This window comes from Mycetomoellerius zeteki, unplaced genomic scaffold (genome assembly GCF_001594055.1).
Source record: "Mycetomoellerius zeteki isolate Tzet28-1 unplaced genomic scaffold, Tzet1.0 scaffold243, whole genome shotgun sequence".
Classification (NCBI taxonomy): Eukaryota; Metazoa; Arthropoda; class Insecta; order Hymenoptera; family Formicidae; genus Mycetomoellerius; species Mycetomoellerius zeteki.
Genome location: NW_017257220.1, coordinates 706,217 through 724,743, shown reverse-complemented (window position 1 = coordinate 724,743; position 18,527 = coordinate 706,217).

Below are 18,527 nucleotides of genomic sequence, written 5' to 3'. Positions count from 1 at the left end.
CGCAGGGCGACAGTCTATGCGACTCTCCCGCTAACTAACATGGCTGAATATACACCGAACGATATTTGTACGCAAGCGAGGAACGCAATGAGGAGCATAAATAGCATAGTATGCGGCTTGGTTACGGTATACGATAATCGAAGTGATTACCAGCATTATCACTTATTAATAATAGTCGTGAAATTGCGGCTTTCCCGAAGGAACAGTTTCTGGATGTTATCTGTTAGATAAACCCATCCGCGACATTTCTCATGAATACAGCATCGCAAAATGGAATGGCCGCTGATAGATGTTATGTAACCAATTATATGCATCTCGTTTCTGTCGATTACCTACTTGCTCATTATCAGTGTCACGTTATCTCACTTTCTCTATTTAACGCTTCTCCGTAGCTTCTCATTTTTTCTTTGCAATATGCTGTTAATTGTAAAACTATTATACGAATTTTATTGTGTATCTATATACATATATGTCGAATTATGTATTACGTGAACGAGTTGTTTAAATAAGAAGTGAAGCTAACGGAATTTGGATGTTTTAAAATTATTTTTCATAATAGTGATTTATGAATTGCATAAATAACAAGAAAATGCAATTTTCTTTTATGTATAAATATAATAACCTGAATTTCATCTCTTACATCATTTTGTATCAATGGATCACTATTTCTCTGTTTTCTGTTAAAATTAATACGAGCTTAATTAATGAATAGATACCGGATTCTTATGCGATTTCATATTTTTTTAGAAAACAGATTAGAAAATAACATCAAAATAGAAATTTGTCTTATTAAAAAAGCATTCTGAAAATACATATTTATTTGTGCATATTGTGCATTTGCATATTTGTGTAAATTTGCATATTTTTGCATGTCTGCAAAAAATATTTGCATAAAAATCTGATGCCTATTAATAAATAATATATTCTACAAAATTTAAGCAAAATTTATATAGTGAAAGTGATTATATTAAGTTAATTCCACTCAATTATTATTCATATACTAAAAGAGGAACTGTGTATTGTAAATATGATGAAAGGATATAAAGCAAGTTATATAGTTTTATATTAATAACATTTCCTATAAAATATAGAAATCGTTAATTTTTGTCGTAGTACTTAAAAATCGCAATTGTTAATTATTAAAATCATTAACTTGTCTAATATATAGATCTATTTGCTTTCTAATTTTGTATAATGTAACGCGGTCGTAACTGCAATACGAAACAATGTTTAATGAAAAAGTTCGTAGAAATATAGATGTGTACCGTACGGCGCAAAATACGAACAAATTTAAGTTAATTATAAGGTATACGTCTGAAATGACGTTCAAAAAACAGATCGCAGAGTAAACGGGATATTCATAATAATAATAATTTGCGAGTCAGAAAGAAGAAACAAAAAGGTAATGGAATGTCGAGCGAAGCTTGTAGTACTGCGCGCGTAGCGTTCGAAATTATCATTATGGATGCACTTAACGTTCGTGACGTTATCAAGGCACTGAACCACCAAAATAAAAGAAGACTCTAAGTACCGTACAGAATTGGAATGTAGCTCAATCCAGCCGTAGCCGAAAACTATCTTTCGTTATGGTAGGCTTCATTAAAAGTGAGATATTTATATCATGAGATAGATTTTCACGCTAACTTGATCATATGCTAAGGCTAATTTAAATTTATACAAAAATTTTATAAATACACGAACGAATTGTCAAATGTCTTCTCCCGTCTATCTTGTTTATCTTATTTTGTATAAAGAAGATACAATTAGTGAAAAACGTTAAGCTATATTTCAATTCTCTATAAGTTAGAATTTTTTGTCATGTCGATAACTTCAACGATGTCATAGGTTCGAATTTTCAAAATAATAATGCATTATTGCTTTTTACATATTTAATATGAACTTTGCAAGTGTTACTATTGGAATTCAATTAATTTGATAGTTATTACCGAGTCTCCAGATTATATAATAACAATGATTATGAAATAATAAATTAATTATATAAGAATAATAATTTAATAGAAATTTTGATTTATTTTATTTTATATTCTTGAATGTGTACAAAGTTTGATATGTATATTAAAGAAATAGATTGCTGTATGTGTCGATGAATAATAATTAATTCCATACTTCATATTGATTCATTAAAACCAGTTAATTAGATTATATAAATTAATCGCCACTGGAAACAACAGTATGAGAGTATTTATATGTAACCTTCGTTGTGACAAAATAAATGCGGAGCGCACAATCATCGTGTTATTGTCTCGCTAATCATAATCATTATTTCTTGGTGGAAATCTCGTCGTAATTAACTTAAAGCATCAGCTTTTAGTTAATTGATTTTAATGAAGCTCGTTAAAGTTATTTATATATTGAAACGTTTGTGCTTAACGAAGATACTCGTAAGTATATATCTAGTACGATGATGCCGTCGGATGATGAGATGTTTACTGAATGCGACATCAACTGCAGATAATTGTGTGAGAGAAGGATTTCTTTAATGCGTTATCGCGAAATGTACAACGGTACCTAATTAATTTCATAAAAAAAATTAGCAGGTAGAACAATAATAGTGATATAACACTAAACGAATATATATCATTATACGTCGTAAACTACTTTATACATGGAAATTTTTTATGTAACACACATATTTTGTTTTTTATCTGATTTGGAGTAAATATGTCTTAATAGAATAAATTATCCTAATAGAATGAGTTCTGTTTAAAGTGATAATATAAAAAAAAATAAAACGGCTGCTCTTGTAATAATTGATTATCTTACGCTCGTTATTTCTTGAAAGAACTATGTAGTAGCTACATCGCTGATTAAAGCCCAGCTGGAGACGCAGTTTATTGACTGTTGATTGAAACACCAATTGCACAATTCACTGAACATCACCGCATCTTCCGATGATTGATATAAATTGCACACTTCTCGCAATATCGCAGGACCGTTTCAATGAATGACAATATATGGAACGCGATTCTATCATGAAGATCGGTTAATCCATGTTTCTTAGACAAACTTCAACGGTAGAATGACAGAAGCGCTGCGACGCGACACGCATACCTACTCAACACTAGCACACCGGTTGACGCACGCACTTACAATACAGGATGGGATATACTAGAGAGGCATTACAGTCAAGGGTCAGCAGGAGGAAGGCTGATTACCCCTTTACAACGCGTCAAGGCCTCGCTGTGTTCTAGACAGAAGCTCTGTCATTCCAGTACACAGAATATACGTCACGTTGTATCCTTTATCGTAAAAAAATCGAAGCGTTGTATTGCTTCTTTTTCTTGTTTTTTACTCAAACCTGTGTAAAAAAAGGGTGCTGTGTAATTTTGAATACCGATGAGCGTTAAATCCTTCGTGGAATAAAGACCGAAGGAGATTTCCTTAGGCCGCGTGTACTGAAGAAAGGATTGCTATTTGCTACGGTGGTGTCTTAACCTTGACGTGCTTCGATAGTAAAATGCACAAAACCCTTTTCCGCTGATCGTTCATTGGCGATCCGGGTTCGTACAGTCTTGACTTGGCCTAAAGTGCGATTAATAGCGCCGCAGGGCTTTCTTTTAGAATGTTGAAACTTGTTAAAAATTTTCCGGTTGTATTATGTTGCTTACGAATTTATACCAATATACCATTGTTCGTAACCAAAAAAAAGCTTCATATGCTACAGACATGTTTCTCATTGACAAAGTAAAGATACATATGTGCATGAATAATTATTATACATATAGATTGCAATATTTGCAATATTTTTGCTGAAATTTAAACAAATGAATGTAGCTCTTTCCATTTTTCTTTATCAGATTTATATTAATTTTAATATAAAAGCCGACTGTACTCAATAATTATTTAATATTTAGATTACAGTAGGAGATTCAAAAAACTGATTTGTTACAGCATGTTATACAAACTGAGTTTTGCATGTGTGAAAAAAGTACGAAGAAACATTCTATTTCTTGAAATTCTTCCGCAAATAAGTCGCCGTGTGCAGTATCGATAGCATAAACGCAAAACAACCATCAACTTCAACAGTTCTGCGCCGGAACTTGTTTCAAGCAAATTTGCAATATCGATATTTGTGAAGCTGATGCCTTTCGTGAAAAGATTCGCTTTACATATTGCCCGAAGATTCTTCGTGTGGCTCGTCTGTTGACATTATTTGGGTGTTTAACTTATTCCAATAAAGTACATCCTAGTGAGTTATGTGAGCTGCGTGTTACGCAATATTATGCGGCTTTCTTTCATCTATAAAATTCATCTGAAGGTCTTACTATTTTAGTTAAAAAAATACTCAGAACTGTAGATACCGATTTTTATTATGGTAAGGCAAAGACACCTACAGTCTATTCTATAGATTTTTTTCATTCATCAGTCCAAGCTTTTTTTTTACCTATTAGAGACAGAGAAAGGGTTAGATATTAAATAGTAGAAAATATCGTTCTCTATCACTTAATATGAATAGAAGAAAGAAAAAGATTGATCAATAATTTTGATATTAACAAATCTTGTAAGTATCACATTTGCAAATCGACTGTTTTGTTATTTATATCCTTATACTTTATTAATTCAATATTTTATATTCGAAATTATTCTCTCTCTCTCTCTCTTTCTTTTTTCTTTTATTCTCAAGAAAGGAGTCTGTTAATATATACAAAATTTTAAGTACCTATTATTCGAAATATCACGATTAGCTAGATTTTCTTTAATAATGAAAATTTCGCATTGATTATACTATTATTATTATGTTAGTGCTAATATATACATGTATAAGATGTCTATACAATGAATGTCAATGTTGTTTAAGCATGATCCCAATCGTCTCTTCCCAACGACATGACACAAGGAATTACTTTTCTTACTTCGTACATATCAGAATCGGGGTGACTCTCAAACACACTCCGTTTCACGGCATGATTTATGCCCGGCTGATGGTTTGTGTGTGCAGTCACTGGTTTTATACGAGCGTTTTAAATGGGAGATAAACATAAAGAGGCCTTTTATGGCGCCATCAAATAAACAACTTGACTCCTTCTGCTTTGCTTCTCTACTTCGCTTTGCTTCGACAGGCTCTGTTCGACGATTTCCTCTTTAGGATCTTCCGGTGACTTTTGACTCGATAGCACTTGTAAATCGGTTAGGCTCTTTAGTTTTACGAGAATAATGCCACACTTGTGCTTAAACTATTCATTTCCAATAAAAAACACTAATTTTTGTTTCATTGAGTCGTACGACATAGACGCGTACGAGTGAATGCATTCTGATTGAGTACGTACTCTTATTATCATTAACGTTTCTTAAACAAACAAGTTAGCTAGATGCTATCGAATCCAGATCAATACTAGATTTGAAATCAAAGGTCACAGAATATATAATAAAAAATAACGCTACATCTTATATGTGAGGACATTTCAAAATGATATAACATCCGAGAACGCGTTATAAAACTGTTAGTTTTACGAAAATGTAGTACTTTTGTACAATTATTTTCTTTTCAATTCTTTTAGCAAGCCGCTGAATTAAAGCGATGTCGCCTAAGAACAATGCGTCCATTCGGATTCTAACGTTATTGCGATAGAAATTAGTGGAGAGTGTCACTTACCAATACTGTGGTGGAACGAAATTCGATATCCTGGGATGAGTTGAGGGCGCGCGAGCACACACGTACGTACGCAATGGCGGCCATGACAGGCGCAGGATTCCAGCGTCGCGACGCTTGTCGGGCACGCGGCCCCAAGATATCGACCACCGTGGGTGCGAGCGGTTGGTCGGTGGAGATCAAGTGGTGAGGAGGCCAGAGGGGGCGAGATGGAAGAACGAGCAAGAGAAGGTGGGAAGGTTAGAGGGTAGCGGTAGGCACCACGCCCAACCCCCAGCGATCTCGAACCCCTAGCTCCCTTTTCTAACCCCCCGCAGAGACGGGTAGCCAGCCACCCCAAAGCGCATTATCATATATTTCCCTTTTATATCCTTTTCCGAACTGCACTCTTACTTATCGCTGTCCCTTTTTCAACTTCTACCCTTCTCTGCTTCGTTTGCCATTACCATCCATGATTCTTGTTTTTGATTCGCGAAAAAAAAATGGTGTCTCGCCTCTTGGTCACTTTATCGAGGAGCAGAGATTAAAGAGTTTACTGTAGTTTTGGTCGAAAGATTTTTTGAAAACTAAAACTCGAGGTAGCGACTGTTATTCTATTATTTATTATTTAGCAGATTTAGCTGTTTGATCAGTCGACTTGGAGACTTTCTTTGTATTCTTCTTTCGTGTTCAATTCTGATCAACACGTTATCATATAAGCGGGATTGCTTTTATTGTTTGTTACACAGAATAATCGTGAATTAATAAATTTATTTTTTATTTGTCATCGGGTATAAATATAAATTTTTTACTGTAGCAGGATATAAATAAAAAAACGAATCTTTTGCGATAAAAATGGCACTCGATTCTTGTAACCGATAGAATGTGCCGCGACATAACTCCCAACGGTGCAAGATACACATAAAACCTTGCGTTACGAATGGCTTAGCGGCTACAGCCTCTGCGGTATTTTTATCTCCACTATATCCGAAGCGTAATGGCGGCGTCATGACTAATAATGTGGTGGTCAACGAACCGAAATGGTGAACACAAAATCGTATAATTCTTATTTATCTCATAACAAAAATTATAATTATTGCTACTTGAATCTATTTATTTCTGAGTTGAATGAACTGAAATTTAGCGAAAATATTATATATTCTTCGATTTTTTAAAAATAAGTTAGTTTAACGTTAGTAAGATATATATTTAAGAGATTTTATTCAGAAAAAAAAGTAAGTACTTAAAAAAAGTGTGTAAAAGAACTTTATTTCAAAATTAATTTTGTATTGTATCAAAATATTTTGATAAGCATGAAAATTATTGTGAATTAATTAATCTCTGTATATATTTATAGTTTTTAAAAAGTAAATAAAAATTGTCTAAAATAGAAATGAATCTGATTAATCCTTTTACAATGAATTTGGTTAGCGACAGTTTCTGTATAATTTTATCATTATCTTAATTTGTATATTATACACAAATTAAATAATTTCCCTTTCTCTCTTTGGTACACTTAAGTCGGGAACCGAAAAGTAAAGGAGGTAGATAAGAAATCCAGGCGCAATTATCATTTGAATGTTGCAAGACTGCCTGCCATGAGCCTTCGGTTTTCGTTTTCACGATATTATATGCTCGTACTAAATACTTCTGGCCTGTGTACGCCGTCCACGTTATCCGAATGGGATTCTATCGTACGTACTTTGGCGGAGAACTTATTTTCTTGTGCCGTTGTTTGTTATCGAATTTAGTATAGTCGTGGCTAAATTTTACTACAATCTCGCATTTGTGAATATAAGAGAAACGCGCGTGGTGCGACGGGCTGATAAAGTCTAAATTTTCTCTAACAAGTCAGTACCGCTTTGACACGTAAATTTTTTATGCAACTTATAGAGCGCCCTCGATTATGCTAATAATTGAAAACATTTATTTTTGTTGGTAATGCCACGTACGAATTTTTCTAAACATACAAATATTTTTAATTTTCATACAATTTAACCCATGTGTTCAACGTATATTAATACCTAAATTTTAAACGCACGATCGTAGCAAAGTCATTAACATGTCGAATGATCCTATACTTTGTTATACATATTCTGGTTGATGTCAAGAAAGCCATATGCGTGCACGTACGTAGTAAGCCTACGTCATCGTCGCTTTACGACACAAGGCCGTGCAATCGCAAGCGATCATCCGCCGACCGACATCGTAAATCCGATGAGGGTTCTCAACCTTATCGAGCGACTATAATTCTGTCACGTTAAGTCTCGTCAAATGTATGTTGTTAAATGTCGTTTACTATACTTTTTACGTGAGACAAGCCTTACGCTTCGTTTGAAATGGATCATATTATCGCAATGATATAATATAGTTTACGATATAGTTAACAAAATTTTAATTACGTTTACCGTGCTATCACAAAGGATAAAAATTTGCAATCTGTCGTTTTACATTAAGGATGCACATTTGAAAGACAGAGATTAATTATAAATTAATTATAAACCACCTATGAAAATTATAATTAAATACTTTTATTATTTTGCTAAATGCAAATGCTATACTATCTTTCCTATATTTGGTGCATCCGATATTTTATATTCTAATGTTGTTCCCTATCATATTTTTCTTTTTACTTACATGCTGTCAATACGGACACATCACAATATCTAGGATTTTCGTGATAAGGATTCTTATCACGTAACAATAATAGCAGTTTGTATTTGATTTGAAATTGAAACATAATATGAGGCAGGATGTAATCGAAACGAGACTGTATATTCTATGTTACATTCACACACACTTCGTCAAAATGAACGCTTGTATTAATATCTATTAATTATTATCAATTTCTTTTACATATGTGTATAAACACAAGTACATGAAAAAAAGGAACATAGAAAGTCAAAGAAATATAATATAAAATTTTTATATTTAGGTAACTGATATTTTTAGAAACTTTCAAAAAATTTTGTAATAATTTTGAATATTTCTAATATTTATACGACATTGAAAATAGATGAAAAAATTATTTGTTATACTTGCAATCGAATTCATAATGCAATGTGCCTACAATAAGCATAATGCACCCACAGAGATTCATGTATTCTTCGAAGGAACGCGCTCTATGGTGGCCACTCCGTGTAGTATGGTCAAGAACGGTGCAAACGACCCTCCAAGGCCAACCACACAACCCTTCTATGGATTCGAGCAGCGCCTATGCACTTTACTTTATGTCACCCTGAAAGACCGTTTTACTAGTATTCAAGACGCAAAATTTTTCAGTTTTTATATAAATATAATTTACATTTTACACATTGACATTTAATAAATGAAATAAATGCAATTGAAATAAATAAGAAAATTTTTTCAAAGATTAATAATACATTAATGTTGTGTAGCAATCGATTTTCTGGGCTCTGTAAGTTCTTAGTTTTGTAAAATATATTATTAAGAGCAAAGTAAATGTTAACGAGCGGCGATATAAAAAGACTATATGTAGATTCGTCTCGAATAATTTACTAATATCGAAATTAAATCGGTTTAAAAAATGTACGTTCTTTTGTTTTGCGCAAAAACAAAGAAATCGTTCGGCCTCTTTGAACGTCGGCGCCTCGACGCGCTATGAACGGCGATTCGGCTTTCGCCATTGACTTTTTACACGAGACAGTGGCTCGTATAACGCTTTTATTAAGCAGTTAAAGTTTTATGAATGTGTCAGTCGACGGACAGCTACCGCGGGGCGGTTTGCACCGTTCGTTGGAGTCTGAGGGCAATCTACTGCTGCCACGTGTTTTCGACGATACAATGAAAGATGTCACATACTGATCCCCGATAATCAAACGCATACTGCGCATTTTATAAATCAAATATTAACAATAGGTATCTGATATATTTATAAATTAATGATAATAAATCAACCTTTAGCAGAGGAGAATGTTAATAAGAGGCCGGTTTCTGCCCAAAAAGGTGTAAATAAATGGAATAGTGTTTTTTTATAGATTTTAACCTCTTGAATACGATATAATGTTAAAAAGTTCGAGATCGATAGGGAACACCTCGAAAATTGAGCATGAACATGATACATTGTTTTATAATATTAGTAGCGGTTTAAATATATAAAGTTTTTTAACGGTGCGAAATTAAGTATCATAAAATGCGTATCATGCCAGTCGCAAAGATTGGAATACACGTTTATGGCTTCTTGACATTTATTGCCAACAATGAACGTACTTACGTGAACGCATATATGTGTACATGTGACAATCAACAATTTATATCTAATGAATAACTTATGGACAACTATTAAGGAATAACTATATATAAATACATCATAATGTGTAAAAGGGATGAAATTTTTAACTCTTAACAACATTAGAGTTTATATCAAAGCAAATTCATACTAAGGTAAAAGTTTTCCTATATCAAAATATACATATATACCTATATATGTACGTACAAATTATATACTTTTAAATATATTGTTTCAATACTGAACCAATAAGAAAAATATCACAAGGCATCTTATCTTCGACATAAGTACCTACATTCGTACCTACTAGCTACTAATCGAAAGTATAATGAACAGTGAAGATGATATCATATTTTTTAAAATATGTAAACTTAACATTTTTTTATCCAAATCAATTTTATATACAATACGAATACACATTTTTTATAAAATTTAAGATTTGTCACATTATAAAATGATATCGTTATCATTCGATTAACGGTTTGTGTTTAGTGAATAATCATAAATAAGAAGAGCGAATTTTCTTATGCATATGTGTTTCTTATTATCTTTTATTGTTTATTCGTGTGTTGTGGCAATAAAATGTGAACAAAATATAGGTGGTCTTTTTCTAACGCCACCCTGGCGACATTTGGGAGAACTATTTATCTCTGAGGGTATACCTTAGATTTTCACGAAAAGTACGGGGTACAGGAGTAAGGGAGGATTTTGCCAATCGAGTCCTGTTTGATCGGCCGGTTCTGTTGAGCAGTTTGTACACGACAGAGAAGGGTGCGTATGGCGAGAATAGTTTCTCTACCCCACGCCAGGTGACGCCAATGTAACACAATATTTTCGCAATCTCTTACTGCTCAATAGAAATATTTTATTACTTTTTTCTGATTAATTTTTATTTTAATTAGAGATAGAATCGTTTACAATTTTCTATTTATATGTTAAGATTTCAAATATATAAAGAGAATACGATTTCATAAAATAAAATTGTATATCTACATTACGTAAATAATATTTAGCCTAATTTCCATAATTATATATATATATATATTCAGAATATATTTATATCATATTTATTGTATTCATTATATTGATACATAGTCTTAAATAATATAATATATGTAACAAATATTGATAATTAATTATATCAAATTAATTATTAATTTATTTGAATTTTAGTCCTTGTTTGCTTTTGTAGTACGCTAATTTATTTGTAATTTTATATTTTACAAATTACTATAACAAAGGCAATATACATAAATAGAGAGAAACACACAGCTCATCATAAATTGTAAGAGAGAGACCGTTGCCGCAGGATTATTGATTTTCACGCAAAGGCTGAACTTCGTTCACCTTCGTCTCTGCTCTACCTTATACCCTCTTACGAACAAATAATTATTGGAACTTCTGCTTTGGTTTACACCATTTATTTAAATAATTTTTCCATAACTACGAAAGATATTTTGATAAGTTATCAATGTATATTTGATTGTAGTGATAACGATATGTACCGCAATATTGAACATATTGCCGGTATTAATTACCATTTATTAACATTAAACAGATATAAAAATCAAATTATACGGAACGGGACTCTAAAATACTTTCAGGTTCAGTTACGACCAAACGTGAAACGATTAATAAAATTTGCAGCACAAGCTCGGCCGGTTTACGAACTCCACGGCCCAATAAATTTCCCATAATGCATCTCTCCCAGCCACTGAAAACACACTGTTGCATCTCAGCATTGGTATCCATTATCGTGCGGTTTGAAATGAAAATAAAAAAAAACCGTCTGAAGCGAAATGTGCGCGACAAAAGCGTGTTTATTTAGATGAGAATTCTTATAATGGCGTTGCGGATTTTGCAAAAGCGTCGATTTCTTTTGGTATTATTATGTTCAGACGATCATGATTATAAAGTTAAGCGAAATTGTAAACTCGTACTTTAATTTTATATATTTTTTATCGATTCTTATCATTACGAGTAATACCTAAATAAACGACTAAAGAACAAAATCGGAGCAGAAATTATACTGGATAAAGAATTTTAATCGTTACCATCGTCGTCATCGTAACGGCCGTGTAAGTGGATGGCGATGCACGATAAGGAGACAAAATCTTTTTGCGAGTATTCCTCTCATTAAAAACACTTTTATGGTGTTCATCAGATTATTTCGAATAACTAAGTGTGACTAATGAATAACTGAACGAAGATATCTTGATAAGACTCCTCAGATCTCTTCCCGCGTTACGTGTATTTTTATAGTAATTTTATTTTTGTTGTATTTGTATTGATAGTCTTGAGATTTTTTAAAACTCTTTATCCTTTATTATTATATTTCTTAGAACATATTCTATACTAGATTCGCGCGCTGAATATACATGATATGTGTATAATAAAATATTTCACATTCGTTATTGTGTGACATTTTTGGCTTGTATCTTTTAAACGGTAAATTTTTAAACGGTAAACGGTGACTACCGGATAAAGACTATCGAAAAGATCGTGTTTCCGTGAGAGCAGAGAACAAACTTTCAGATGAAGATACGTATAAGTTGCGATGTAATGAACAAAATTTGCTATATGATATCAAGAAGAGTATGAACTTAGCGGCAGGACGAAAAAGAGAAGCGACAAGAGAGAGCCAGTGACCGCGTTTAGGGGGGACGACGGGAGAAGAGGGAGCAGAAGAGAATCCGAGATGGCCGGACAAGAACGTTCTCTGGGGCAAGAAATCGAGGGAATGTTGCCCAGTTTATCCGGCAGTCGGCGGTAAAAGTGAAGTGGGGGTGTATCCACGCGCATGCACGCTTCCCGACCGGGCATTTTATGTTTTGATGGTGCAATAAACCGCCGTAAAGCAGCAGTAAAACGCATTGAGTCACAAGTCCGACCGTTTTGCCCCGCTCTCTTCGCGAGACGCTCCGTTTCTCAACCCTTCTCGCTTTCGCCCGCCAACAGTTTCTCGTTCTCTCTCGCTTCCTCGTTCTTTTCTCAGCAGATGTCGTTAAAGAGACCTGCCCCATTCGCAGGACTGTCACTGTCACACGCCTGTTCGTTCGCTCGTCCCGCATGTTCCGGACCTTCCGCACATCATTACGTCACTAACGTCGCGGCTGTCAGACGATCGGTCGGCTGTCACGTGCTTCGTGGTCGACTCTTCACCGTCGTGTGCGCCGTCTCCTGATTAGTATTTTGTTGTATATAAAGGTGTGTGGTTCATCGCGCGAGGTGCAAGACAGGAATGACAAAGCTCGAGTTTTCTCATACTTTGCACGCTTCGCGTGCAATTATCCAATCGAATTGCTTGAGAAAATCAATTTGATCTTGTGTAATTTAGTCGACGAAATAATTGTTGTCATTGTATGACAGTATCTATATATTAGGATTAAAGTCTAAATAAAACTCGTCATTTTAAATTTCATATAGTTATTAGGTTATTTTAGCACGCATTTTGCACTGTTGCAATAATTGCGATGTGTAATTAACAGTTAATGCCACATATAAAATCTATTTATAATTACAAATAATGCAAGATAATATTCTGGAATTTATGAAGAATTATTTAGCACTTAAATATTTTAGTTAAAATGAGAATTATATGTATAATGACCGTTGTAGTATAAATCTATTTCTTAATAAAAAAAATTAGGGCCTGCGTGTGTAGCGTTATATACGTTATATACGTTTATACTTGCTAATTATTTAATTACTAATTATGTGTAAAGTACAATATTTTTACGCACATAGGATCTACAAAAAAGATTACAAACGCCTTATTATCGATATTAGTTAATTTTTATCATTAATATTATAAACTAAAGGTTTAATACCTTCCAAAGGTATATACTTAATTATACGATGATTACAATCCAATTTGCTTAACACGATTTTAGACATTGCTTAAAAAGTGTTGCGTGTCTATGTTTTTTTTTATTATTACGTAACAGAATTTACTAAGCCAGCGTCGTTGATGAAGGCTTAATTAAGTAAACCAGTCATTAGCGCTTCGAGAAACATTAATGATAGAGAGACTTTTAATGTTTATTGCTTCGAGAAAAACTGTATTCGCAATAAGCTTAATGACAATTTAATTTTCATGTTTCTGGTATCTGCAATGTTGTGGAACTACATGAACGACGTTTATGCTTGTAAATATACAGTATATCTGATATAATTAGAACGTTTTATGGTATAAAACCTTTGAGCAAAAGATACCAACTTGAATTTTGTTGACAACGTTTTGTTTGATTTATATATTCGATTTATTTTTATACTTGATCAATTAAATTTAGTAGTTATACTGTATAATTTGCCATTCTTCTCATTTATAGATTTATTACATTCTTCCTTTTTATGGTGCGTTTGTTCGAAATTATCGCGTAGAAGACATTTTACTTTTGCAATCGCTCATATTATAATTATTACGTTATAATAATGATAATGAATAAATGAATGAAAGTGTCATCGAATGTGTACGCAATGTTTTATGGGTGAAGCCTCAGAGTTTATTTTCTTTGTTTTTTCAATCTCTTTCTCTCACTCTCTCACTCTTTCAATAAAACAGAATCATTTTAAGAGAGAGCACCAATATTATAAAATTACTACAGGCTTGTCATATGTGACTACAAAACTATATTTTCTAGAGTATTTTTTCATTTACATAAATTAATAAGTATCCTATCAGCAATATTACATTACATCTTTTGTATTTTATATGTATTTTTTATTTTTATGTAAAATGAAATATGAAAACGATCCGAATGCTATATTTTGATATAGAAATTACAATTATTAGATGTTATATGTTATAAATTGTCATGTGCAATTATTATGCAACATTGTAATATATATATATTTCTATAAGTGAAAAAGTTATCTAAGGTTTTTTTCGTAAATTTCTCACTAAATAAAATGTTGATTTTTCATTAGAATAAGCTCAGTCGATAAGGCAGATAAGAAAACCTTGACCTTGAATATCGTAACATAACTTTCCTCTATGCAATTGTAGACCTTATCAACTATTAACATTTTCTTCATTATTTTTTACTTAGTTGTCAATACATTGTTATATATTTATGCATATTAACTACATCTGTCTTCAGGGAAGTTTCTTGGATCAGAAGTTTAAGTTAGCCAGTATAATTAAGGTATAGTAGCAGACTTGTCGCTGCTAATTTAACATTAATAGTTCATTAAATAATCATTAAATAATTATTAAAATAACGTTTTTAGCAATATTGCTATTCAAATACATACATATATATATTTTGTTTACATAGTGTACAAGTGATAATTTTTTTATGAAAAGTAAATGTATTAAAATTTAAGACAATTAATTTCATATCAAATACACACATGTAATATTTATTATATGTGTGTAATACATGTATTTTGTGTAATACATGTATTTTATTTTTACGTTTCTACGAATCATAAAAATTTAAGAATTATTTATAAAATGCGTTTGAATAAAATAAAAGATTTAAATGCAAAATATTTTTAATAAAGTTATTAAACGTACAAAACAAATAATGGTATAATGGATAGATAACGAGTGCACAATATTTTGTCGAACAATTATATAAAATAAAATTATGTATTTTTTATAATAATGTATTTATAATAATAATTTTTATTATTGTAAAAATTATGATTGTGTAATGCTTCGATCGTTAGAGATCGTATTAATTCTTCTTCTGTATAAATTTTTCGCCGATATAAACCTTTGTCTATATATTTTAATTCACACTTCGATCATCTAAGTGACTTCTAGGAGATTTTGATATTCCGAGCTCTAGCATCGTTTGCCGAGGCAAAAGATATCGATACACAGTCGAGGGTTCGCGAATTGCTTTTATCTTCCCGGAGATGGCGCACTAGGTGCTTTTCCCCAATCACTAGGGCGTCTCCCCGAATGGGTTCCAGGATCAGCACCCACCGATCGCCGCCCAATTTCTCCTTTTTGCGACCCGACCCGCTGTCCTTCTCTTTCATTCGCCAAAAAGTGTCTTGAGCGGATTCGCTGAAGGACTCAACGTGTCCAGCGAGTCCTCGGTATAGCGATACGTTCCATGTTTCAGGCGGGGACGCAGATCACTTCTTTTTATCCTCTATACACCTTTCCGCGAATACACACTCATACACATATATAGATTTTTACCTTTCTCCATCTCTCTTGTAGCTTCGCGCGCTTGCAATTTATATTCCGTGGTGTTTGAGACAGGTACATGAGTGTCTTCGTCGCAGACGACACCGCATGTGTGCCCACACGTTCGCTCTCATGTGGGTGTTGCATCTGTACACGAATATATGTACGTGTTACTCTGACAGCTCTTGTGTTCGTGCCTTATCCAGTTGAGCAGACTTCGAGATCCGACAAGCGATCGTTGATATAATTGGACCGGTCGGATTGTACTGGTCAGTTTTCTGGGATTATATTCCTGAAATCCCTTTGTTTCAACTCATCACTCACGGTTGTACTGCTAGTTGAAGAATGTATCAATTATGTCTTACGGGATTGCATCTATATATTTATGAATTTGATATTTTGAGAAATTAATATCTATACAGTAAAAAAAATTGTATATTTGTGTTAGAAACGGTCCACTCACGTTCTGTATTAACAATTTGTGTTAAATTTTTTAACATATTTGAGTGTTAATTTAACATATAAATGTTAATTTTCTGAAAAAAATATGCTTCCACGTGTTTTTTTACAAACTGTATCGATATTATTTTTTTTTGTATTTATTCTTTTACATAATATTTGTGTTACCTTATGACATATTCATTTTGTGTAAAATTAACTCAAAATTTCGAGTAGACCGTTTGCGACATGTAATTTATGTTAAATTCGACACATTTTTCCAACAGTGTAGTAACGAAAGGGAAAATATCACAAAAGATAACAAAAGTTGTTTAATATTCTTTGGGATTAATGAATGGAATTAATAATCTATAATTTGTTCATCTAATACGTAAACTCATTGATATAAAGTTACATGTTTTACAATTATTAAGTATTAAAAAATTTTTATGTTATAAATTATTAAATTATTACTAATATACACATTAATTATGTTATTAAATAATTTTATACACAATACTAAATTATGCGTTCATTTCTCTTGAAATACCATGACGTTTAATCGTATAATTAATTACTTAGCCGGGATATTCACGTAACATTTTTTGTGGTTTCTGTTATTGATCGTACCGCCCAGACACAAAGAACTGCGGACATTCATTTCTCTACATGAAAGCCATATTGAACAGCCGACAGACGATATTTTAAACGACGAGGGGCGAATACATAAACCTTCATATATTAAATCCGAAAATATATATTATTATCCATATTCCAATTCATATTTTATATCAGACTGTCTACGTTCTATTTTGTATTCTTTATTGATGTATCAGAATTAATGTTTTCTGAATTTTTGATTTCAGACAGCGGGGTTTATATCATCACCCAGCCAACACTTCGTATGGTAAGTAGTTACAATTAGTGTTTTATTGCTTCCTACTTTTTTAGAAACATAACTAAATTCATATTACTTAATTCATATAATGTTCATACAAATTGCGCAAATTTGTGTAAATACTTATGTGACAGGTAAGTTGTCTTTTAATAATTTAAGTAGAGCTTGTGTATTATAATAATTTTTTGTATTTGTGATTAACAAATATGAAGAAAATTTACGAAAGAATCAGAATGATAATTTGTTTTATTACTGACATAATGAAAGGTAATTTTAGTAGTTAGAAGTTCTAATTACTAAACGTATACAAAAATTCTTAAAATTCAAAATTATAAATTATCTTTCTCACTTACATGTGTAATGCCGAAATTTTTGCAAAAATTCTAGAAAGAAATGTTTTATATCTTGAACATATTCCGTGATAAAAAGCAACTTTTTTTAATTTCATCTATTAATTTAAACAAGTTATTTCAGAAGATAAATAATAATTGAAGCAATATGATAATTATGTGATAAATAAATACACTCTCTATTATACAAAAGTGTTTCAAGCACGTATGAAGTTTACCAAGAAAATGGGGTGTGTAAAATGAGCTGTCCATCGTAAGAAATGCCAGAATCCAGGCTGTAAGTTTTACCCGCTCTCTGCACCTTACTACCTTCGCGTGCGATATTCCCGGTACACCTTCTATCATAGTATTCGCCACCGACGTAAGCCGCTCCCTCTCGCAAGCCGCGTTTCCCTTCGCCCCCGCAACCATTCTCACATAGAAATGCCGCCGCGATATCCCAACCGGGACGAGTTCAGTGGTTTCCAAAAGTCGACGAGTCGACAATTCGACGGTGGCCGAATCGCGCCAGTTTCTGCAATACTTGGCAAAAGCAGTCGCAAAAGAGGAAGAGGAAAAGAAAGAAAGAGAAGAAGGGGAGAAGGAAAGGAAAGGCGCGCGAATCGAATGTTTTTGACAGGGATTTGAAGTTGTGCATACTCTCTCTACGGATTGAGAGAGGCAATTATCTAAAGTGTCTTTTTCACGTTGTATTAGTGATCTGTGCAATTACTATTCATGATTCTATTCTTTTACGAGAAAACATAAAGCGAATAGTATACGATGCAAGATGTTTTTCTTGAAATGCTGCTTTTATTAGTCATCCGATGATGATTCACACACACACACACACACACACACACACACACACACAC